At 51.3% G+C, this 22,130-nt stretch overlaps 1 protein-coding gene across 7 annotated transcripts in view; it reads left to right on the plus strand.

The window, feature by feature from the left end:
* Positions 1 to 1,789: 1,789 nt before the first annotated feature.
* Positions 1,790 to 22,130, plus strand: part of ST3GAL2 (ST3 beta-galactoside alpha-2,3-sialyltransferase 2) — a 49,569-nt gene continuing 29,228 nt past the window's right edge. For 5 of the 7 annotated variants that reach the window (XM_057314231.1, XM_057314235.1, XM_057314236.1 and 2 more), the window contains exon 1: positions 1,790 to 2,004. The gene's annotated coding sequence lies outside the window, so the exon portion shown is untranslated. Of the gene's footprint in view, positions 2,042 to 22,130 lie in introns of all 7 variants that reach the window. The other 2 variants (XM_057314232.1, XM_057314230.1) reach the window with 1 other exon arrangement.

Below are 22,130 nucleotides of genomic sequence, written 5' to 3' on the forward strand. Positions count from 1 at the left end.
AAAGCCTAGGATTGTGCCTGAGGGTGATGGTCACCAAGTGTTATTTGTCTTCAGAGACTTGTAGTTCCCAGAACAAATGGCAGGACAGCAGGTGGTAAGAAGAGTCTACCTGAGAGGTCAGGAAGCCACCTTCCCACCTCTCACTACCCCAGCCTGTTTTATTTTTATTTACTTAATTTACTTTTTAAAGATTTAATTTATTTGAGAGAGAGAAAAAAATGAGCAGGGGGGAGATGGACAAGGTGACTCCCCACTGAGCAGGGAAATCAGCGTGGGGCTCAATCCCAGGACCCTGAGATCATGACCTGAGCTTAACCAACTGAGCCACCCAGGTGCCTCCCCAGCCTGTTTTAGGTCATAGCCCACCCAGAGGCAGTGGATTCTACTGAGCCCGTTGTACTTCCGGTTTGAGATCACACCCCTTGGCTTACATCCATGGGGGACGGGGTTGGGGGAGCAGTTAGCACCAGGTGTACCTCAGCTGCCGCCCTTGGCAACAGAAAACCTTCCCAGCTTTGGAGAAAACACCAAGGGCTAAGATCTGGAACATCTTTCAGTCAGATGGCCCACACCGTATTTTTCTTTACAGGATGAACTGATTTGTTTGTTTATTACAATTAAAAAGAGCACTCCTGTGCTAAACTACGCTAGGACCCTGGCTTACATGCCCTGGCTTTTCAGAGGCTAATATTCCACACCAGGCCCATCCTTGAAGGACAAAGCCAGAATTCTAGCAAACACCAACAGTAGCAGTTCTCAAAGTGGTTTCCCAGACCCGCAGCCATCAGTCTCACCTGGATGTTGTTAGAAATGCAAATTCCCAGGCACACCCTAGAGTTAATGAAACAAGAGACTGCGAGTTGGGAGTCTGCTGTATTTGGGCAAGCTGTCCAAGAGAATCTGATACACGCCAAAGTTTGAGAACCACTGACCTACGGGCTTCCGCTCTGCTAGAAGAGATGAAGCTTTGAGGGCGAAAGTGCGGTCGACCTGGAGGTTCTTGAAGAGTTTGAGTTAGGTTTGGAAGTTGGGGAAGGTCCCTGATAAGAGAAGACATGAAAAAAATATTTAAAACGTGTGCGCCTCACCCTAAACAGTAGGGAGGGAGCTAAGAACATCTGACAAAAGAGAGTGCGACTGGAAGGAGGTGCTCCGGGAAACCCACAGTCACTCTGCTCCCTTTTCCCGGATGGGGAAAACCCCACGCCCACGTAGCTCGCTCCTGGAGCCCCTTCTCCTCTCGCCTGAGCGCAGAGGCCCCACCACAGCTCTACCGGCTTGCAGAGCCCAGGCACGAAGCCAAGCTGGTCTCAGGTCATGGCTCTTTGGGAGCGCTAGTGGGAACTGTACCCGAAGCGCTGTTCGGGGGCCCAGAGGCTTCCCCTTGAGCCGAGCTCGGTCGCAGCTGGCCACAGCCGCGTCTGAGAGGCATCCTGGTCTACAGTTTGCACCTCCCTGGGGATCCAGGTATTCAACCCGAGGCCGGGCCACCGCAGACCCCACATCCCTCTGTTTCAAACACCGGGAGCCCAGCCTTCTGGGCATGGAGATTTCCCATCCCCCCTCCTCCCCGACCCCACCTCCTGCGCGGTAGACTCCCCCCGGGCCCCGGACGAACTACAAAGCCCACAATCCCTAGGGCGTGCGCGCTGTCTATCGGGAGCTGTAGTCCTGGATGTGGGACACCCCTAGCAGCCCAGCGCCGGCTGAACTCCATATCCCAGCATGCCTGCGCGCGTGCGGGTGGAGGAGGGTGGGGAGAGACGGAGAGGATGTGAATGGGGAGGGGGCAGTCGCCCCCTTCCCCCACCCTTCCCTTCAAGCCTGGCTGGGGTGGGGGGAGGGGCCGGACTGAGGCGGCGGCGGCTGCTCGCTCCGGGAGGGCAGAGCCGGCAAGGGCGGGACTGGCCCGCTGCTGGAGGACGAGGGAGCCGCGGAGCTAACGGGTCCGGACGCCACCAGCGGCGGCGGCTTTCTGCACGGGCGGAGGCGGCGGCAGGAGCGGTGAGCATGGCCCGCGCGGCGCCGGGCACTGACTGAGGTGCGCGGGCGGGATGAGGACGGGCGGGATGCGGGGCCCCCCGGGCCCCTTGCTCCCCGAACCCCTTCCGCACGGGCCGCTGGCTCGGCCCAGCGGCCCAGACCGGCCCGGTCCACCCCGGCAACTTCCCCGGGGTCGGAGCTATGGGTTCCCCCATGGGGGCGGGGGTCCGCTTGTCTTGGCCTCAGTCCCCATCCCCGCCTTCTGTTTCTGCACCTCAAGCCGCTCCCAGCGCTTGAGGCGCGACTGTTCCACTCCTTGGTGGCAGCCCCCATCCCCAGCTCTGAGAAGCGCTCCCTGCCCCAGTCCCGACTTACTGTCCACTGGCTAGTTCGTACCCCCAACCCCTGCACGCTCTTGGCCTCTGAGCTACCTGGAGACCCCTGCTCCGCTCCTCTTGGCCACAGGCTGTCTTTGCATCATGAGCACCCCTCTCCTCTTTCCCCTACTTGGCACTGCCCCCTAGCCACCCCCAATGGCCCAGTTCTCTCTGATAAGACCTAACAGCTTGACCTCCTTCCCACTTTGGAGAAACTGAGGCATGACATAAACCAGAAACTTGGCCAAGGCCATGCCCCAGTCCTTTGGGGACTGGCCTGAGCCCATGCCTTGGAATGGCAGTCATTTTTTCCTCCAGCCATTCCACTGTAACTGGACCAAACTTCCCAAGCCCCCTGCTGCATCTCTGGGCTGAGCTCACTTTAGGTTCCCCTTTAGCTTTCTACCACTTCTGTTAACACCCCCCCCCTTTCCCATAGCCCACTTCTGGCCCTCTCTGCCTGTAAAGAGTCACCCACCCATTGCTTCTTTGCTCAAGTTAGTCTTTCAATTTCTATTTCTTGCCAACTGCATCCATCTCCCATCTTGTCTCTTGCTTTACAGTTGCTTAAAGCACTGAAGAACGAGTCTAAGATATTGGGGGAAGAGAAGTGCTGGTGGCAGAAAGGGAGTGGCAGCCTCTTCCAGTCAAAGCCTCTGAGGGGGTTTCAGGGCATTCTGGGGCCTCTGGGAAACAGTCATTCCTAGCCAATAACTCACACTCCCATCTTGTCCTTGCAACAATTGTCTAGACGCCAGTTGGTCATTCCTTCCTCTTATTACTCCCGGTGCGCTCTGAAGTCCTTCTGAGATGGAGGGAACCTCCTGCCTTAGTAGAGATGGTAGCATAAGAGGAGTCTGGGAGACCACACCCCTAAAACTTATTTCTGCTGTTAACTTTGGAGGGGGGTGCTAGTTCAAGGAAGGATACCTGCTAGGTGCCCTGAGCACTTTGTGGAGGAAGGCACAGTGTCTGTAGGCGGTAATCTCGAGTTTAGTCGTAGTGTTCAGGATCTGAAGGGAAGAGGGAACCAGGGCTCACAGAGGTGGCACAGACTTGCCTAATTCAGGTTTTTGTTTTCTAATCTTCCTTTGGCAAATTTGCCTTTAGGTCACCCCTTTCCAGCCCAATCCTGTTTCCTGGTGGGAATTTGGGGAAGGGAGGAAATCTATGACCCATCAGGAAGGCTCAAGAGGCTCTAGAAGTTTGCTGGGGTCCTGAATGAGCAATCTTGATCTGAACCAGATGGCTCACTGCTTCAGCACCCCCTTTGATCCCTCCCCCTTGGCTGTGAATAGGACGCCTTTAACCTTGTAACTTGAGATTAGAGGAAGGGAGGCCAGGGGGCCAACTGTCTGTGTGTTTATATCTGCATCTGCACACTCGTGTGCAAGCTTGCCAAGGACCTGTGGGAGTGACCCTGCCCAGGAATGCATTGTTGTGGTGTGCTATGGCATGTTCGTGGCCCTCTGAGAACTTTCTGAGCCCAAACCCCCGATAGGGCCAATTTCCAAGTCCCTAAGAACCACTGGGTGTGGCCTCTTGGGAGCATATCCCCACATGTCAAGCTTCTGGACCTGAGACCTGCCTCTGGCTAAGGATCACTCCTCTTGAGAAAGCTACCTGTGTTTGAGGAGTCCAGAATAGCAGCACAGGGAGGGGGGAGGTTCCGGAACTCATGTTCTCTTTTCCCCAGTCATGGCAAGAGAAGGTCTGAGGGTTAGGAGTCTGGGGAAAAGGGTGGAAAGTGATTCCTTTGACTTCTTCTATGCCACATCCTGCCTAGTGTATTTGTGTACTTGATTTGGGCCCCCATGAGACTGTGGAAGTTCTTCAAATGTGTCCTCATTTCTGGAATACCATCACCCAGCTTGGTGCTTGGTGTAGGGTGTTCACCAAATGTTTGAGTTAAAGCAGAGGGTCATACCATTAAAGGTTTAGGGCAAGGTTCCTCATGCTTGAGCAGGCATCAGAATCCCCTCAAGAGCTGTTTAAGGCACAGATTGCTGGGCCTCACTCCGAGAGTTTTTTGATTCAGTCAGTCTGGGTGGGGCCTAGAATTTGCATTTCTGCTCAGCTCCTCAGAGAGAACACTTTGCAAACCACTGGTTTGGGCTGTAACAGTTGCTTGGGAGATTAATCCAGGCAGATGTAAGTCTTACGAGGGACGTCTACCTTGCTCCCTCCCCAGGCTTGTTCTGGCAGCTGCCCTGGATTGGCCTTTGCCTTTCATTCTCATGCTGCCCAGTGCTGACTAGGTTAATGGTAGGGGTGACTTGCGGTGCCTGAGCTCCCAGTCCCACTGTAACCACGTAGCAGACACTACCCCATGGTTATTTGAAGGAAGGCCCCACGAAAGCAGGACATTTAGGAACTAAGGCTTTGGAAAAGGAATGGCTGTGTGGACGAGGGGAAACAGACGCTGAACCACACCGTCATTTGCCCTGACTCTGTCTCTCAGACTGAGCAGGTTGGAGTATTTGCAAGGTGAAGTCCTGCCATGGCCATGCACTGGACAGGACACCTGGGAATCTCTGAAGGTTAGAAAAGTGGAAGGAATCACTTTCATTGTGCTTTTACTTTGTGAAGCACTTTCTATGTGTTTTTTTTCAGTGGGTTTATAAGGCACGTACAGATCCAGGTAGGGTTACACAGCAAGCCCTAAGACTCCTGATTCCAGCCCTCTGACAGAGCATCTGTTAAAGCCGCTACTAACAGCTGGAATAATGGCTGGTGTTAACTGTGTGCTTACTGCTAGCCAGGCACCGTGCTAGATGCCCTCACATTGCAAGTTTGGCATTATTGTCACTACCTCGTAGATGAAGTATTGAGACTTACAGAACTTACAAGACTTGCCCAAACTCAGACAGCTAGTAAGTGGAAAATCTGGACTTCAGACTCCGGTCTTTCTGATGGCACACTCCACATTCTTTGTTGCTCGCTGTCTGTTTTGCCCAGTAAGCCTGTAATTGTCCTTTGGGTTGTCTGCCCCCAGAGTCTGGTGAATTTTACTGAACCTGAAACTGTGCTGGGTTGCTGGGTGTTGTGGAGGGGATAATGAACCAAGTCACTGTCCCCTAGGAGGGGGCTAAGGCAGGTGTCCCAATGTCTACAGTGGAAGAAGGCAGAAGGGACAACTAGTGGCTTGTTGGTTTAAAGGAAGCAGAAGCCATCCCCATCGAGGGTTCGGAAGAGACCTTTGGGCTCTGAAGGGGCAGGTAGAGCTTCAGCAGTACCTGTGGGCTGGAGAGGTGTGCAGGCCAACGGGTGCTGAGGGAGGCCATCGTGGCACTTATAGGGAGTTTTCCCTTTTGGCTGGAACATAGGAAATGTATGTTAAAAAGTACTAAGAAAATCCTCTTTGGTTACAAGCAACAGCTTGGCTGACTTTGGCAGGAAAGGACTTCCTTAGAAGGTTGTGGGGACTCCCAGAATTAGAGAGATGACTCAACACTCACGTCCCCTCCAGGGTCTTGGAGTTGGTACGGCAGGAACCATAGGCCAGCCGACTTCCAGGTACCACTGTCGCCAGGATAAATCTGCTGCAGCTGTGCTCAGTAATTTTGTCACCACAGCTTGGGATGCACATCCCAGGGAGGAGATGTCTGGTTGGCCCAGCCTAGCAGGGAGGGCTGGGGGCATGGTAGGCAGTACCCCCCAGACTGTATCAAAAAGTTAAAGTCCCCAGAAGAAGAGGAAATGGACACTGCAAGAGATCAGTCCAGAAAGCCACTAGACAAGGACTTTAATTGGCAGGTGGCAAATGGAGCACTTAGTTCTGACAAGTTCCTGAGCCAGCAAGGGGCAGACTGGCGGCAGGAGATATATATAGCTGCTCATAAGGGGACAAGAAAAGAAGGGAGGGAGGAAACAGAAAACTAGGTAGATAGGGTCCAGGTGAGACGTAGTGAAAGCTGGAATTTGGCAGCAGAAATGGAAAAGAAGAGACTGATTCTAGAGAGATTGCAAAAGTAGCTATCATCTTGCGGAACAGACACTTGATTGGTTGGGGTTTGACATTTCAGCGCCCGGGTGATGAGGTTGGTCTCTTTAGCTGACATGGGGAAGTCAGGAGGAGGAAGAGGTTGCAGGAGAAGGTGATGCGCCCTTGCTTTGGAGAAGCTGTGCACAGGATGCTGACGGCACATCCGGAGCCTTGGTGAGGTCATTACTCTTGACTCCACTCTGCCTGAGGTTTGGGGCCTCAGCCCTGAGGAGATGGGGCCCCAAAGCCACAGGAGCCCTGCACATCCTGAAAGCAGCTGGGGCTTTGTGGCTGTGGCTGAGCACGCCTGCATCTCTTCTCTCTCCACCCATGAGCCTGGGGTGGGCTTCTTCCTTCCCTCTCCCTACTCTCCGTTCCCATGCCCCAGCTTCCCTACCCTGTGTTCTGCAAACCTGAGCCCTTATCAACAGACGGGCCTGGCTCACCTCTCTGGGGACCTGGACAAGGAAAACCTCCTTGTCTGCCCAGAATGCTTGTTAACAATAAGTCCTTGCTAACTATTAGGGCAGACATCTATCTCCAAGTGACATTTCGGGAGGAGAGGGTCTGAACTTGCTATCTGGGGAGAGCAGGCTTTTCCTCCAGTTATGCTGTGCTCACCAGGGATGCCTGCATGTGTCCCTAACCAGCCATTCTAGAGTACTTCTTGGTGCTGATTTATAAGTCATTATTGTAATTACAACATATTGTCAGTGGAGACTTCATGTTGCCATTACAGATCTCCTCTAAGGCTCCAGGGCATAGGCTGGGCCTTGGGCCACCCCAACCTGCTAGCTGAGAACTGGGGAAATTTTTTCTTACAGGAATGGGAGGGAGGGATCAGGGTCCTCTGGGGCTGGAGCGGGAGGAGCTGTGCCAGAGGGTACTTTATGCCCACAGATTCTCAGAGAGAAGGTCATCTTCCTAGAGTGAAGAGACTGTTTCCCTCAGTCCCAGCTATTGGCATTCAAATATATGTGATCTTTTGCCATCTGTAAATGCAGCTCGTAGTACCATGTATAATAAAGTGAACCAAGGGCAAGGGAGATTTAGAGAAAAATGTAATTTTAATTTTGATATCAGTGCTGAATTTTTATTTGTGTATAGTAATATTAAAACAAAAAAATAGTTTTGATATTGAATGATAAAAACAGCCTCCACCCAGCTTCTTCCTTCAGGGGGATGTGACTCTGCAAGTGAGGAAGCCCGGGGAGGGTAAGCAATTTATTGGCTGCTGAGATGGGAAGGGAGCCAGGGCTAGTGAGTCTGTGGCCCTGAGGGGCTTTGTTCTGTGTCCCATAGTCCTCTGTTTTTCATCTCTTCCTGGGTTATCATCTTTGCCCTTTAGGGTCTCTTTTTTCTCCTTCTCTTCCTCCATGGGATCAGGGTAGGAAACCTACCAGAGGGACACTGAAAGTAGCTCCACTCCCTTGTGGTTAGGGGGCGAGGCCCTTCCTACTCCCAAAAGAGCAGCATTGCAGGGCTTGAGAGAGAGCAGGGGACCCTGAGCTGTTGTGTCATGACCTAGAGACCCTAGAGAGCAGTCCTGGTCCTGCTCTGCCCTTTCTGGAATCTGTCAGCTGTAAAGTCCTAGCACCACCAATAGGCAACAACCTCCCAGCCTCAGATCAGCAGCCTTCTGAGGAAGAAAATCAGCAATAAATGCCAGTAGCTAATTGGGCTAGGGGGAGCTGCTCTGGTGAGGAAAAATCAACAAGTTGTTTATCTGTGTGGCTAAAGGGAATCCGGAGGGGTAGTGAAGAGGGGAAGATGAGAGGTGGTTGTAGGAAGAGGTCCAGGTGAGGGGACAGGAAGATGGGGTGGAGATGCCCCCTTCTCACTCCTTTCATCCCCACAGCTCCACCCCCACTCCTTCTTTCTTCTTTGCAGGCTTTCTTTGGGTTGAAAGGGACATTAGTAGAACTTTGAATCTCCCCTGACCTGTAAGTGAAGTTCCCTCCAACCCTCATTCCCACTGAAGTTCAGTTAAAGACAAAATATCAATCCTTTGATGCTGCTGGTGAAGTAGAACCAGAGTCAGGAGGACATATGAACGTCCCGTGGGCCTGTGCTCAGTCCTTAGGCTGTGCCAGTAAAACAGCAGCCGGATGGAATGAGGCTGTGTGGGCAAGGCGGGGGAAGGGAGAGAGCCCCTGAGCCCCTCCTGGTTCCTCTCTTTCTCGGGTTCTCTAGAAAGCCATGCGAGTCTGGGGTTGCCAGCCTGAGAGGGAGTTTCCAGGGGTTGGCCTTCTCTCTGTTCTTTCCTGTCCCAGAGGGCTTGGTGTTTCCCTGGACCCACACCTGCCTTTTCAGCCTCTGGCTTCCTGGGGCCTCTGGCCTTGCTTAGGAAGAGACCCTAGGTACCACAGAAGAGAATGAAGGAGGTGAGGAGAGGGATGGGGCCCTGTTCAGTCTCTTCAAGTGGAGTGGAGGCCACGTCTTCCTTAGACAGGAAGACGCTGTGAAATGGGGACTAGGGTAAACAGTTTACTTCAAGAAGGTTCAGCCAAAGGCCAAAGTGGCAGCTGTTTGATGAAAGAATTTCCTCAGTGCCTGAGGAGTAATTCACGCTTGACCCTAAAGCAGCAGTGGGCAAACTTGTAGGATGAATGGGAGTTTTAATCTCTCAAGTGGTATTTCCTGTGCATAGCAAGAAGATACCTCACGTCCCTTCAGACCTGGGTAAGGTATTTTGAAGGGTGTCTTCTTCCACCTGAGCTGCCTATCCTAGTAATTCCCACCCATCTGGGATCTGTGGGCCTACCCTGCTCTTTATGCTATGCAAAACAGGTTGCAGCCAGCAGCCCCTCTGTTAGCAGCCCGTGAGGCCAGGGTGGAAGCTGGGACTGGCTGAGGACCACAGGGCCTCAGGGCAAGGCTATTTAGCTTTTCTAAAGAGGAAGCAGTTTGTTTAGTGAGGGAGCCCCCCTCAATGATTTTCTGATACAGGGCCATTGCTGCCTTAGCTACCCACAGGGGTTTGATGCTATGTGACCCAGGGCGAGTCCCTGCCTCCCTCTAGCCCGGCTCAGAATCTTCCTCCAGGTATGCAGAGTTTGAAGGCCTTCTCAGGGACTTGCTCTTAAGCCATCTGGTAGACCCAACAGAGGAACGCCATATCCTGAATGAGGCAGTGGTGCTGGGGGTCCAGGTTGCCACTTTGTGGTCTGGATACTTATGGGAATCAGTTTGACCTTTCTTCTAACCTGCTTAGAAGCATTAAACAGCAGCCAGCCTGCTCTGGCATCTCTGGAGAATTTGGGCTCTTGTAGCCAGGAGATCTGTCCCCAGCCTCCCATTGTCCTCATCCTTGCCTCCTCCTAATCTTTGCTCTGATTATGTCCTGAGTTCAGGCAGAAAAACCCATCTGGTCTCTCATCACATTCCTCCCTTCCTACAGTGGCCACAGGCTAGGCCCCAGGGTGACTGTTTATAGGGTTCCTGTTTCTTTCTGTTCCCAATTCCCTCCACCTGCTTATGCCCTGGGCTCTGCTCTAGCCAGGTTTTTTTCTTGCAAAGCCAGGGTAGGAGATGAGCTCACAGGCTGATCATGAGAGGAGGCACATCAGTGGCACGGGTCCAGGGCAAGTCTGCCAGGAGTTGAGAACACACCTGGAAGGGGATGAGGGGAGGACTTCATAGTAGAGGAGAGAAGGAGGATGGTGAGGAAAAGGCCACACTCCCCAGGATGAAAGGCCTGATCTGAAAGGGCAGGGCATGACTAGGGACCTTGAGGAGACTGGTTTGGATGGAGCATAAGGTGTGTTGGATAATTGCCAAAGAAGGAGGGGCAAGATGGAGAGGTCTGTCTGAGAAATGGGCCCCAAGACCCACTCTGGGGCAGGAAGGCACAGGCTTTTCTGCGGGACTGCGCTGATCACAGAAGGCTTGTGCATGCTGGAAGTGTGGGAGGGGTTGTTAATGACTGTTTGTTCTCCACTGGCTGTGAGGCTGCCAAGGGTCAGTCTGATAAGAGGGAAGAGATAGACTTCTTGAGTTTTATACTCCCGACAGCTGCCTTCTCTCAGCCGGCCCCACAGATACTGACAGTCTATTGTGGCACCGCTCTTGGTCTATCTCCTCTCCTTCCTGAAATACACAGTCCCTGGCTGCAGTCCAGCTGGGTTTCCCCTGCCTGGCCGCCAGTTCCTGTTCCCATCTGTGGTCAGATGAGGCCTGCAGTGGGGGGAGGGGTCAGTCCTGGCAAGACCATGCCAGTTCTGAGCCTGACCCCGGGGTGGGAAGCCACCTCAGGTTGGGGTCAGGGCTCTGGGTTAAATGGTGACTCCCAGACCTGCCTGGTCCATTTTGGTCTCAGGATTACCTTGCCACCCACTCACCCAGGTCTGGGGCCAGAAGGCATTTGGGGAGTCCTTCCTTTGCCCCAGAGCTTTGGGAGGTTTGGCCATTTTGCTGGGAGGATTCAGAGATGGGGGTCTGATGGGATCTGATGGGATTCCCATTTGCAAAGATCACTTTGGCCTCCCTGTGGAGAATGCATTGGAAAGGTCTCTAGTAGGTTTGGGGCTTTAGCAGTCAAGGGGCTACTGTAGGTGAAGGATGACAGATCCTTGGATAGTGTGATGGTGATAGACATAGAGAAAAGTAGAAAGATGAGAGATCTAGGTGGTAAAAATTAGGTGGACTTGGTACTAGGTTGGCTGAGGGAGGTTGGAGGAAGGAGGGGGTCACAGATGGCCTTCAAGTGTCAGGGTTGGATGAATGATGTCCCTTTCCCAGAAAATAGGAATACGGAAAGAGGACCAGGTTTGGGGGCTTAGAGCATGCATGAGTTTGGTTTGGGGCAGGTTGAGTTGTGAGGTATTTTTGGGTCCTCTAAGTTATGTCATCAAGGGGTAGCATCCAGAAATGAATGGAATAGAAATATCTGGAATTCAGGGGGATGTCTGGCATCATTTGAAACACCAGATGTGACTCTTAACAGGTTGAGAAATAGGTTTAGAAGGGGATTCCCCGAAAATCTATTGCCAGACAAGGAATGCAATTCGAGTCCTGACTTCGCATTGTATCCCATGGTCAGGGTCATATTCTCTTTCCCTGACTGATTCAGTTGGTTCAGGGCCTAGCCAAGCAGCAAAAGGCACAATGCCCTCCCCTGCCGAGTCTTCCCTGTGGTTGAGGGACTCTGGTAGTGGACAGTGCTGACCCCAGACCATCCAGGAAGACTATGCATGTCAGAGCCTCCCTAACTGTCTGCATATCTGGGCAGTGTCCCTGGCTGGAGAAGGACCTGGGTCCTGGCCAGAACTGAGCCACTGCTGGGAATCCCAGGACCACTTCTGTTTGTGTGGCCTCTGATCTGGGTTGACCTGTCAAGGATGGGATTTTAGGGGCAGGTTCAGGGCAGTCATTCTGTCAGATGGCAAGTTATACAGTAAGTGGCTTTAAACTTTTTTTTTAAAGATTTTATTTTTTTATTTGACACAGAGAGAGAGACAGCCAGTGAGAGAGGGAACACAAGCAGGGGGAGTGGGAGAGGAAGAAGCAGGCTCCCAGCGGAGCAGGGAGCCCAATGCGGAGCTCAATCCCAGGACCCTGGAATCACGCCGAGGCGAAGGCAGACGCCAATGACTGAGCCACCCAGGCGCCCCTTAAAAAATTTTTTTTAATTTAAATTCAATTTAGTTAACATATTGTATTATTAGTTTCAGGGGTAGAATTCAGTCATTCAACAGTTGCATAGAACGCCCAATGCTCATCGCATCAAGTACCCTCCTTGATGCCCATTCCCCAGTTACCCCATTCCCCTCCACCTCAGCAACCTTCAGTTAGTTTTGGCTTTTAAAAAATTCCTTTAAGTGAAATGGAAGCTGGCTATACATGTGTGCAAGGTTGTATCCGTTGGACTTACTCAATTACGTAGGCTAAAAATCCAACTTGAAGTGCCCGTTGGTAAAAGGGACTCTGTTGACTCATACCTGAGTGTATGGCTGACTGCAGGCCGGGAAGACAGGGGACTCAAACCACATCCATCTCACTCTGCCCTTCTCTGTGGTGAGGCCACTCTCAGTTCCCACATGGTAGTCCCCAGTGGCCTACTGGCAGGACCCAACCCTGAGCCAGTACTGTGACTGAATACATTCGATGCTCTGGTTGGCCAGGCCTGGGTGACATGGCACAGAAATGAAAATTTGAAGAGAGGTGGCTCCCCAAAGGAAAACAGGCACCAGGCAGCGCAAGGTGTGCACTGGGACTCAGGAGATATTGCGGTCGTTCTGTGGCCTGACTTACATATCAGAAACACCACTGTAGACAAACTGAGAAGGAGTAGTTGCCATTTATTAATTTACCTTGTTATAAACTGCTGAAATGTGGAATGGAACATAGAATCACTGAGTCATTCCATTTACAGATCAGGAAGTAGAAGTTGAGAAATTTGCCCACTGTCCTCAAATCAGAAGGTAGAAGCACAGAGAAGAGAACCCAGGTCATCCGATGTGGGCAGGGTTCACACTTCCAGTGTGAAGTGGGGGTTTTTATTTTTTATTTCTTTAGGTGTTTTCTAGCCCCTTTAGCTGCCCATCCACAAGGAGTGATTCATCCCTTGGACTGCAGGTCAAAGAGCTGACACAGGCAGGTTATGGCAAAGGGTCCCTTCTTCCTGGTGGCCCAGGGCCATCTGCATGGTGGATAGTGTTATGCCGGAGTCTGTCTGAGATGGGGGAGAAGTCATACTCACTGTGACTTCAAACTGGTCCCAGTAAACAGAAGCATTGGCCCAACTGGCAGGCTTCTGCCCTGGTGCTGCCTTCGTTTGTCCTCTTGGCTTCCCCAGTGCTCACCCTCCTCTGTATTGTTTCCCAGTGGATCCTGGATAAGGATGTAGCTCTAAGGCTGTTGTGCTTTCTGGATTATGTTGGGTTATTTCCTGTTGGGAAGAGTTGTGCGCCTCTGTCTTCTCCCTTGAAAGAGGATACCCAGGACAGCAGTGCCAGATTCAGGTACAGGTGACAAATAGCACAATTTTGACTTTTTTTTCCCATTGCCTCCAATTTGTGAGGGAACAGAAATTAGACCCAGCTTGGCAGAGCCAGGAATGAGGTGTTGTAGAAAGAGGTCTGGGCTTCGAGCTTCTGACTTAGAAAGGGGAGGCTTCGAGTTCAACTGACACAGCCTTCTTGCCTTGCATGGCCTCTGATCCAAAAAGGGAAGGCTGTCCCCATGAGGGGCTTTGAGGGTATTGGAAAGAATGAATGATTAACAAAATGCTGGGGGTCCTCAGAGCCTGAGGGCAATTCTTACCAAGCCCTCAGTGCTAAGAGAGTGAGGTGGGGCTCTTTTGAGTTTGGCACAGAATTCCTCTTTCATTCTGACCATCTTCTCATACATCTTTCCTCCTGCCCTTCAGATATTTGCTGACAGCCGGTTAGTTCTTCTCTCCCAAACTGTCTGCCAGCCCACACTGGCTGGTGTGCTCCGTCTGCCCCTCGTGTACCTCTCCCGGAGGCCCCCTGCTCTGCCTGTTTCCGTCTGGGGCCGTGTTCTAAGTGCTCACCCAGCCTGGCTCAGACCTCCGTGTTCCTTTGGCTTAGCCACAGTGTCTCCTCCTGCTGCTGCCTCTCTGCCCTCTGTGAGACTGAAACTCCATGCTGCCTCAGGTCCATAGTGCCACATACAGTCCTCGCGTAGTTCGTCTTGGCAGGGACTGTGTGAGGCAAGTGGGGCAGGCATTAGCACGCTCATTTTATAGATGAAGGACCTAGGGCCCAGAGAGGTATGATCCACCCAAAGGCACAACTATCCAACAGTAAAGCCCATTCTGGAATTGAGGTACTCCGGGTTTAGTCCAGAGTTCACTATAAAATGTTAACTCATAGGCACATGTTGGGGTGGGAATCTCCCAGTCTCACCAGGGAAGACAAAGGGCTTGAAAGCAGGCCCTGGGCCCCTATTTTCATAGCCCCCAGATCACCCCTGTACGGCCCCAATCCCAAACAAGCGCATCCCTGTGTGACACAAAAGACATAATAAGCCAGACAACAGAGACTGCTCCCTGGGGACCATTGTAATGCACCCTGGTCTGTGTATTCATTCCTTCCACATCCCCCCAGAGCTGATAACAGTAATGCGTGTCATGATGGATACCATCTTAGCCAGGTCCAGGGGGATGAGTCACTTCTTGAGAATAGGACTGTGGAGGGCTTCTTGCTCCCACACCCCTGCCTCCCCACACCTGGGAGGGAGGGTCAGAGGCAGTGCAAGGGGAAGGCTGCCTTTTGCAGCTGACTATCGCCACTTTGCAGGGGTGGTGAAGTGCATTACCTAGCAACCTTGAGGCCGGTCTTTATCTCAGGGGCCCTGCCTGAGTCAGTCACAGCATATTACCAGCTCCTCAATAAAGAGGAAGATGGCCCCTCCAGAGCAAGGAAGAAATGAAAGCACGTGTTGGGGATGACCCAGCCCAGAGCTGGGCTCTCCAGTTTACTAGCCACTTGCTCTCTGCTGCCTGGAGTAACAGGGGAAAAGGGGGATGGGGGAGGACTGGCAGGGTAGGGGTGCTTCCCAAAGCCGCCTGCGGGGTTGGTGCTGGAAGTTACTGAAGGCACCAGGGTGAGCATGGACTCAGGACCTCTAACTGGAACTTCCAAGGTCTCCATTGGAAAGACAACATCCAGAGGACACAGCGACCAGTCAAGGAGCCTGACTCTGGGCTCCCTCCATCCTTTTACTCCACTTTGCCTACTTCCACTCCCAGGGGAGAGTGAGAATATCATTTCCTTTTATTCTCTTGTCCAAGCATGGCTGCAAACACCTTCTTTGGGTTTCCATTAGCATAGCTGCCATAGGCTGACCTTTCCAAACGACATTACTAAATATAAAGGAAGAACAAAACAAAGCTAAAGATAGAGAATAAAAGCAGCCTGGCTCATGAAGTGCAGTCGACGGGCTTGTTTCCAGGGTTTTCAGAGTACTCCACTGCTGGAGATGTCTACCTCCAGGCCGGCATACCTCTGCATGCGCTGCTGCCGAGTCTCTGGCCTCCTAGCACTGACCTGTCTCCCTGCCTAAGGCAACCCCTAGAACCCACACTACCATGAATCCTCTCCAGGAAAGCTGGACTACCTCCTGATCAAGTGCCTGGCCTACCCTCCTCTCTACCCAGGGCTCACTGGCTCTCTCCCTGCCGTCCTAGGAGACCAGGGGATTGGCACTTACAGGACTAAGCCTTACAGGAGTTCTGTCTCAATTCTAAGTAAGCCTTGTAATGGGACCCATCTCTTGACACACAGTGCTTGTGCCCCAGCTTAGTCCACAGCTGCCATTGAAGGGCCGGTGGTTCTTGTCAGGAACTGTACAAGTCTCCCCACCTAGTTCCTTCCTCCCACTGGGCTACAAGAATAGAAGCTGATAAGAAGTGGGCCTGTTCGATGGGAGTTTTTTGGGTGGATTGGGGAAAAGATTGTCTGTATTTAAAAACAAACAAACAAACAAACACACAAAACCCTGAAGTCATCTAGTCTTGATAAAGGAAGTAGATAAGAGCCTGGCACAAAGCTGAGTTTCCAGCCCGCAGCACTGCCCCTCTGTCCTGCCTGGCACATGAGCGGGGCCCAGGAGCCAGGTCTGCACACTGCTGCCTGCCAGCACGCACGATGCTCCCATTTCATACCAAATGTTCAGATGACACAAAAAATCAAAAGAACCACCACCTCACAAGGAAATGTGGGGGCAGGATGGATAGAAAAAGGGAGGTTGTCATCAGTTACAGCCTGCTGTCCCCACCCCGCTATCGTTGGAGCCCTTTAGAGAAATTTGCCCTGTGCAGAGTGGGCCTCCATGCCTGCAGCTCAGACTGTTACCTTCATGATATTGCCTGGTCCCAGAGGCCCTGGCAGACATCCTGCAAGACATCTTCCACAGGTCGTACCAGCCCAGTGGAAGAGGTGTGGCACATTACTGGGGCTGATGACAGCCTTGCTCTCACCTGTACCTTCATGCATAGTACTAGCCCTCGCTGAGTGAGTTTGCTGCTTCAGGGGCCGGAAGAGAGGAGAATTCTGGAACCAGAGCTGGTGCACTCTGAGAGAGCGTCACTTATGGACCCACACGTCCCAGAAGTTCTGTCAGCATTCTTAAGGTCATAGCTGGTCCTCTGCAATGGAGCTTTAGGCTAAGCCCATCCCATCATGCCACCCAGAAAGAACTGGTGTCTTCCATCTGGTTTGCCAAGGGCCTGGAATCCTACTGGGTCGTGCATATGCAATGACTGCACAGACCCGTCCTACAGCCTTTCTTGCCGGTGAAGCAGTCGGTCACCCTGCTTCCTGGACCTCTTTCTTGCAGGTTCACAGTGCTGGCAGTTGGGTTATGACCTCTTCCCTAGCATTCTCTCCTCTATTCTCTTACAGAGGATGTGGGGATAGATGCTAGAGTTTTAAGTAAAGTCCTTTAACTTGGCCCGGGCCAAGGCCTAGCTGGAGTTTTGAGCCACAGCCACTGTGGCCTGGAAGTTTCTAGAAGGATAGCTTCTCCGTTCCCTAGGTATGCATTGGCAAGACTTGTATGTGCCCTGGCTCATCCCTTTCCATCATCCCCTGCTGGGGTCTAGTTAGGCCTCAGCCTTCTTACAGGTGGCCAGCCTTTGTGTGCATACAGGTAGAGGGGAGGGGATCTAGTAGAGGGAGTGGGTTGAGGCTAAGATTGTAGGTAGCAAGGCCCGGAAAAGCCTCAGAGAAGGTGACTTTTGAGTAGAGGCTGAGAACCCCATCCAGAGCCCCTTGCTATGGTCCAGGCTTGGAAAGGGGCAAGAAAGAGCAAAGGCAGAAAGCAGAAACACCAGTCCTGTTCCTTTCCCCAAAGTGAGGGCAGAAGTGGCCAGCAAGTTGTCAGGAATTCTGGTTTTGCTCTCCAGGGGCTGAGAGAAAGAGTGCTGGTTGGAATTTAGGGAGGGAATGCCCTGCTCCTTGCCACCATTTTGTATGAATCATACTCCTTTAGGAGAGCATTTGCCCTTTGCCTGCAGCTCCTGGAGCTTCCTTCTCAGTCTGCTGGTTCTTGCCTAGAATTGTTCCAGAAAGCTGTCTGGGTATGGTAGGTCATGTTTTCCTGGGCTGATTTTCTGCCACGTGGGTGCAGGGGTTGGGGAGAAGGTTGAAAGTTACCTGGAGAAACCACTTACCTCTCTTCCCTTTCATTCCCCTTGGTGAGGAGGATGGAGGGCAAGAAGACTCTTCTAAACCTTCTCTTGGACCCACTCCCCTCACTGCAGGGTAGCAGGAGTATGTGTGTTTGTAGGGAGCCATTGTTGAGGAGGATTGGATTAATCCATGTTTCTGAGAAGAGCAAGGAGGGCTCTCTTTGGTAAGAGTGAGTGTGATGCAGAGCGTGGTCCTTTTTCCTAAGGTGGGCTGTAAGGTGAGGCTTGACTCATATCCTGCTTCTTGGAGCCCTCAGCTCTGTCCTCCACCAGTGCTCTGGCTGGCAGGTATTGCTCTGATCTGCCCCTCCAAAGGCCTCTGGGATAGGCTGTGGAAACACATCATTAGATTCCACCTCTTTAGAGGGCGAGGCCTACAATTGGGACTTGGAATGCCAGTCTCTGAGGTTATCTGCCCCATGATATACCCTTGGTAGGGCAGCCTTCCTAGGGGAAGCCTGGATGGCAGAACGAAGGGGCCCTAGGTGGCAGGAAGGCTGGAGGGGCTGGGGGAGTCCTCAAAACAGATGAACTCCGTTCTCTGCTCTTTGACAGAGCAAGAGCCACAGGGCTATAGAAGGAAGGGTTTTGCTAAGGGGCAGTGCTGTAGCTATCCAAGGAGGAAGAGGACTGGGGTCCTTTCCATGGGGTCTGCCACTTCTTGGTGGTGATACATATTTGTTGAACAAATACACCCTCTGCTTTTCTCTTGAGATTCAAAGCATACCCCAGGCATTCAGAGAAGTGCAGAAGGAGAAGGAAGCCCCAGCAGCTTTTCCGCGACTCTTTGGTTATACATCTGTGGTATGACTGAGATCTGAACCATTAACAGTGACGAATAGCCAAGCCACCTGGCACTTTGAACATTATCTCTAAAGAAAATCAGAGCGGACCATAGGGACCTTAGTCCCCTGTCCCTGAGAGGTAGTACAATCAAGTTTAATTGTCCCAGGGAGGCAGAGTTGAGCAGTATGATCTAAGCTCCCAGCTTTCCAGACTCCTTTGGCTTGCCCTGGGCCACCATTCCTTCACCCCACTCCTGCTTCCTCCAGAAGTCCCCAGAGAAACTTAGATTTACTTTCTAATCTCCTGCCTTCAGGGTCTTCCACCTGTCTCCTGCCTCTCTTACTGTCTGAGGTTTTCAGCCCTATGGAGAAACTCCTTATTAACTTTATCTTTTCTAGAATCTTGCTGCCGACTGTGGCTAGAGAGCCCATAGACAGCTATGGTTGAGCCTCGGGGAGCTGTTTAGAACCAGCTCAGGGCAGGCCTGTGTTCTGTATGCTCTAATGAAGCGGCAGTCAGGGAAGACAGGCCCTGTGACCCACAAGCTCTGCCACAGGACAGACACAACACTCCTTGCTGTGAAGTCTGGGGTAAGGGTCAGCCAGGGCAGAGCTGACTATGAGACCTCAGGTCTACATGTCCACCCCGCCTCCCTGGAAGCTGCTCCCTGCCAAGGTGGGGAGAAGGGGCAGTGCCTGTGGTTAGCCAGGAAAGGAAGCTCTTGAGCAAGACTCTGGTCGTGCTGGCCCAGGAGCAGGGGGAGGGGGCTGCTGAGGAATCTGAACCAGGGCTGTGCAGTGGGGGCTGTCCTCATGATGCCTATCCAAGGACGTGGGGCACCACCCCCAAAGAGTTGCCCAAACTGGGGCTGACAGAACTATTACCCTAAACCTACCCAACCCAGGCATTGATCTAGAAGCTTTATGCCTTTCATCCTCATAGAAACCCTTACAGAGATGGATGATACTCCCATTTTACAGATAAGGACACAGATTGGAGAGGTTAAATGGTGAATAGCTGACAAGTGGTGATGCCAGAATGTGAGTCCAAGTTTTTCCTGGTGCTTTCTTCTTCTGGGATGCTTGACGGGAAAGGGGCTTTGAGCTGGGGTGAATAGATGGGAGATCTCCCAAGCCCTGGCTAGGAAGAACTACAGCCAGTTGCCCGCAGTGCCTGGGGAATGACTGGAGAGAGTTCCATTTTAGCAGCCCTGGTGTGTCTCTGCTGACAGAAATTTAAGAGTGGGTCACTTTGACCATTTACACACACACCTTTCCCATTGCCTCTGACTTGTTAAATCTCGTTTGTACCTGAGGCCACATGTTTCTTGGTAGTCCACAAGAAATTGGAGAAAGCTTTTACTTCTAGAACATCAGGACTGTAAGAGTGGAGGCAGAATATAATTATCACTTCCATCTGCATCCTTATATAATGATTTATAAAATGATTTCAAAGTATTTCTTCATTACCATGACTTCCTCTGATTCTTATAATCCTGAGGTTATATGTGGAGATGATACTCAGCTGGACAAGTATTTTTTGATGCCTGTTATATGTAGGCCAGGGCTAGGTCCCACAGTGATACAGAAATGATGAATTAAATAATATGGTCTCTGCACAATCAGAGTTTATATTTTGAGTGAAGGAGGTGGACATGTACGTGTCTTTTTTAGGCTCTGTATAAGATCTTAATAAATATGGCCCAGATTTGGCCTGTGGTCCAAACTAGTTCATAACCCCTAGAGGATAGGGTATAGTGAGAGATGAAACTTAGGAGGTGGCCTGGTTTGGGGGTCTCTGAATGCTATGCTAAAGAGCCTGGCCTTGGCCCTTATGGGCACCCCATCTCATATGCTTTCAGATGCAGGAGGATGATGAGTTTGTTAAGTCTGAAGTGCCATACAGGCATGCTAAAGAGGCTGTTGAGAATGTAGGTCCAAAACTCAGAGTATGGGCACCTGGATGGTTCAGTTGGTTAAGCATCTGCCTTCGGCTCAGGTCATGATCCCAGGGTTCTGGGATTGAATCCCACATTGGGCTCCGTGCTCAGCAGGGAGCCTGCTTCTCCCTTTGCCTGCTGCTCCCCCTGCTTGCGCACGCTCTCTCTCTCTGACAAATAAATAAATAAAATCTTAAAAAATATATAAAACAAAACCCAGAGTAGAAGGGTAGCAACGAATTTGGAAGGGGATGGGGCAAAGAAGCAGAAAAGGGCTGAAGGCAGAACCTTTGGGATGCATTACAAGCCAAAAGAAATAAGGAAGTATCTAAGTCAAGAAAGTACATTGCAGTGACTTAGAAGTCAAAGTGGTGGTCAGCAGGAAAAACAGGAGATAGTCAGTGAAGAAGAGGGTGAAGGTAGGATTGCTTTCTCCTGATTGTTCAAGAATCTTGGCCTCAAAAGAAAAAGTGGCTGGGGTGCCTGGGTGGCTCGGTCGGTTGGGTGTCTGCCTTCAGCTGGGGTCGTGATCCCAGCTCCCTCTCTCTCTGCCCCTCCTCCCTGCTTGTGTTTTCTCTCTCTCCCCCCCCCCCAAATAAATTAATTAAATCTTTAAAAAAAAGAAAAAAGAAAAAGTGCCTGGTGACAGCCTAGGCTAGAATTTGGCTCCTGAATCCACTACACTCCTGAGTCCTCCATTTGTTTACTTGTTCGTTTGTTTATTTATTTATTTACATAAGACCTACACTCAACGTGGGGCTTGAACTCATGACCCCGAGATCAAGAGTTGCCTGCTCTTCCAGCTGAGCCAGCCAGGCGCCCCAATCCACTGATCTTTTAATGTAATTGAAACTGAAGGCTGGGCCTGCTGCAGGCAGGCTGGGAACTCAGAGTCAGATGGGCCTTTCATCAAGGGTGTCCTTACAACCAATATGCATTTTTCCCTGGCCAGAAAAAAGACTGCAACGTGGTCAAGTGGTATAGAAGAGAAGCTGACAGCTTGGGTGGCCTTCCCCTGTGAAGGCCTGGTCAGACCACATCTGAAAGATCCTATTTGCATGTCTACCCACACATCCCTACCCCCAAGGTAGACTGGAATGAAAATGGGGTGGGGATGGGAGAACAGTTTTAATTGGGACTCTTGATCAGTTTACTCCCGGCTATCTCAGTCTGCTTCCTTTGCAGTGCTGGCTGGAGTTCTGTGAATCTCGTTAGAGATGGTTTGATATGCCTTCCCAGGAGACTGGTATTGGCAGGGATCCCCAGTTCCTTGGTACAGATGGTTTAATCCAACTCATCCAGTCAAGATGGCACTGTAAATTTATATCTAAACACATAGCAGTAATACACAAAAAGATAAATTCTAAAAACATAGTCATACACTCCCCCTCCTTCCCCACACATGAAACGACAAACATCCCTGTAATGAGAAATGGAGCAGGAACACAAAGAGGAGAGCAGGGCTGAAGCTGCAGGCCTGCTGGTCTCTGAGTCTGGAAGCAGGAAGAAGCAGCTGGAAATCTGGAGTAACAGAGCTGTAAAGTTCTCCACATGAAGCATAGAGTTAAGAGTTTGTACACTGCTTGAACCCAGGGGCTGGGAAAGTAGGCTGAAAAAAGTTGCTTCCAACCCTGCCCTGGAGCTACAATTTATTATAAAGATGCTTATCTAGGGAGAAAGAGCCTCACATCCTGGACCTAAGCTGAGTGACTGCTGTAAGACATGATTCTAGCCTGGGAGAGCCAGAGGACCTGGGGAGACCCCTAAATGGGGAGGCAAAGTAAAATATAAGAGAGAAGATGAATTTATACACCAGAGTTTTGAAATGTGAGGAAAACTAATGAGAAAAAAGAACCAATAAAAATCAAAGAAAAATTTACCCCAGAAGAAATGAAAATAACA

The sequence above is a fragment of the Ursus arctos genome, unplaced genomic scaffold (assembly GCF_023065955.2).
Source record: "Ursus arctos isolate Adak ecotype North America unplaced genomic scaffold, UrsArc2.0 scaffold_19, whole genome shotgun sequence".
Classification (NCBI taxonomy): Eukaryota; Metazoa; Chordata; class Mammalia; order Carnivora; family Ursidae; genus Ursus; species Ursus arctos.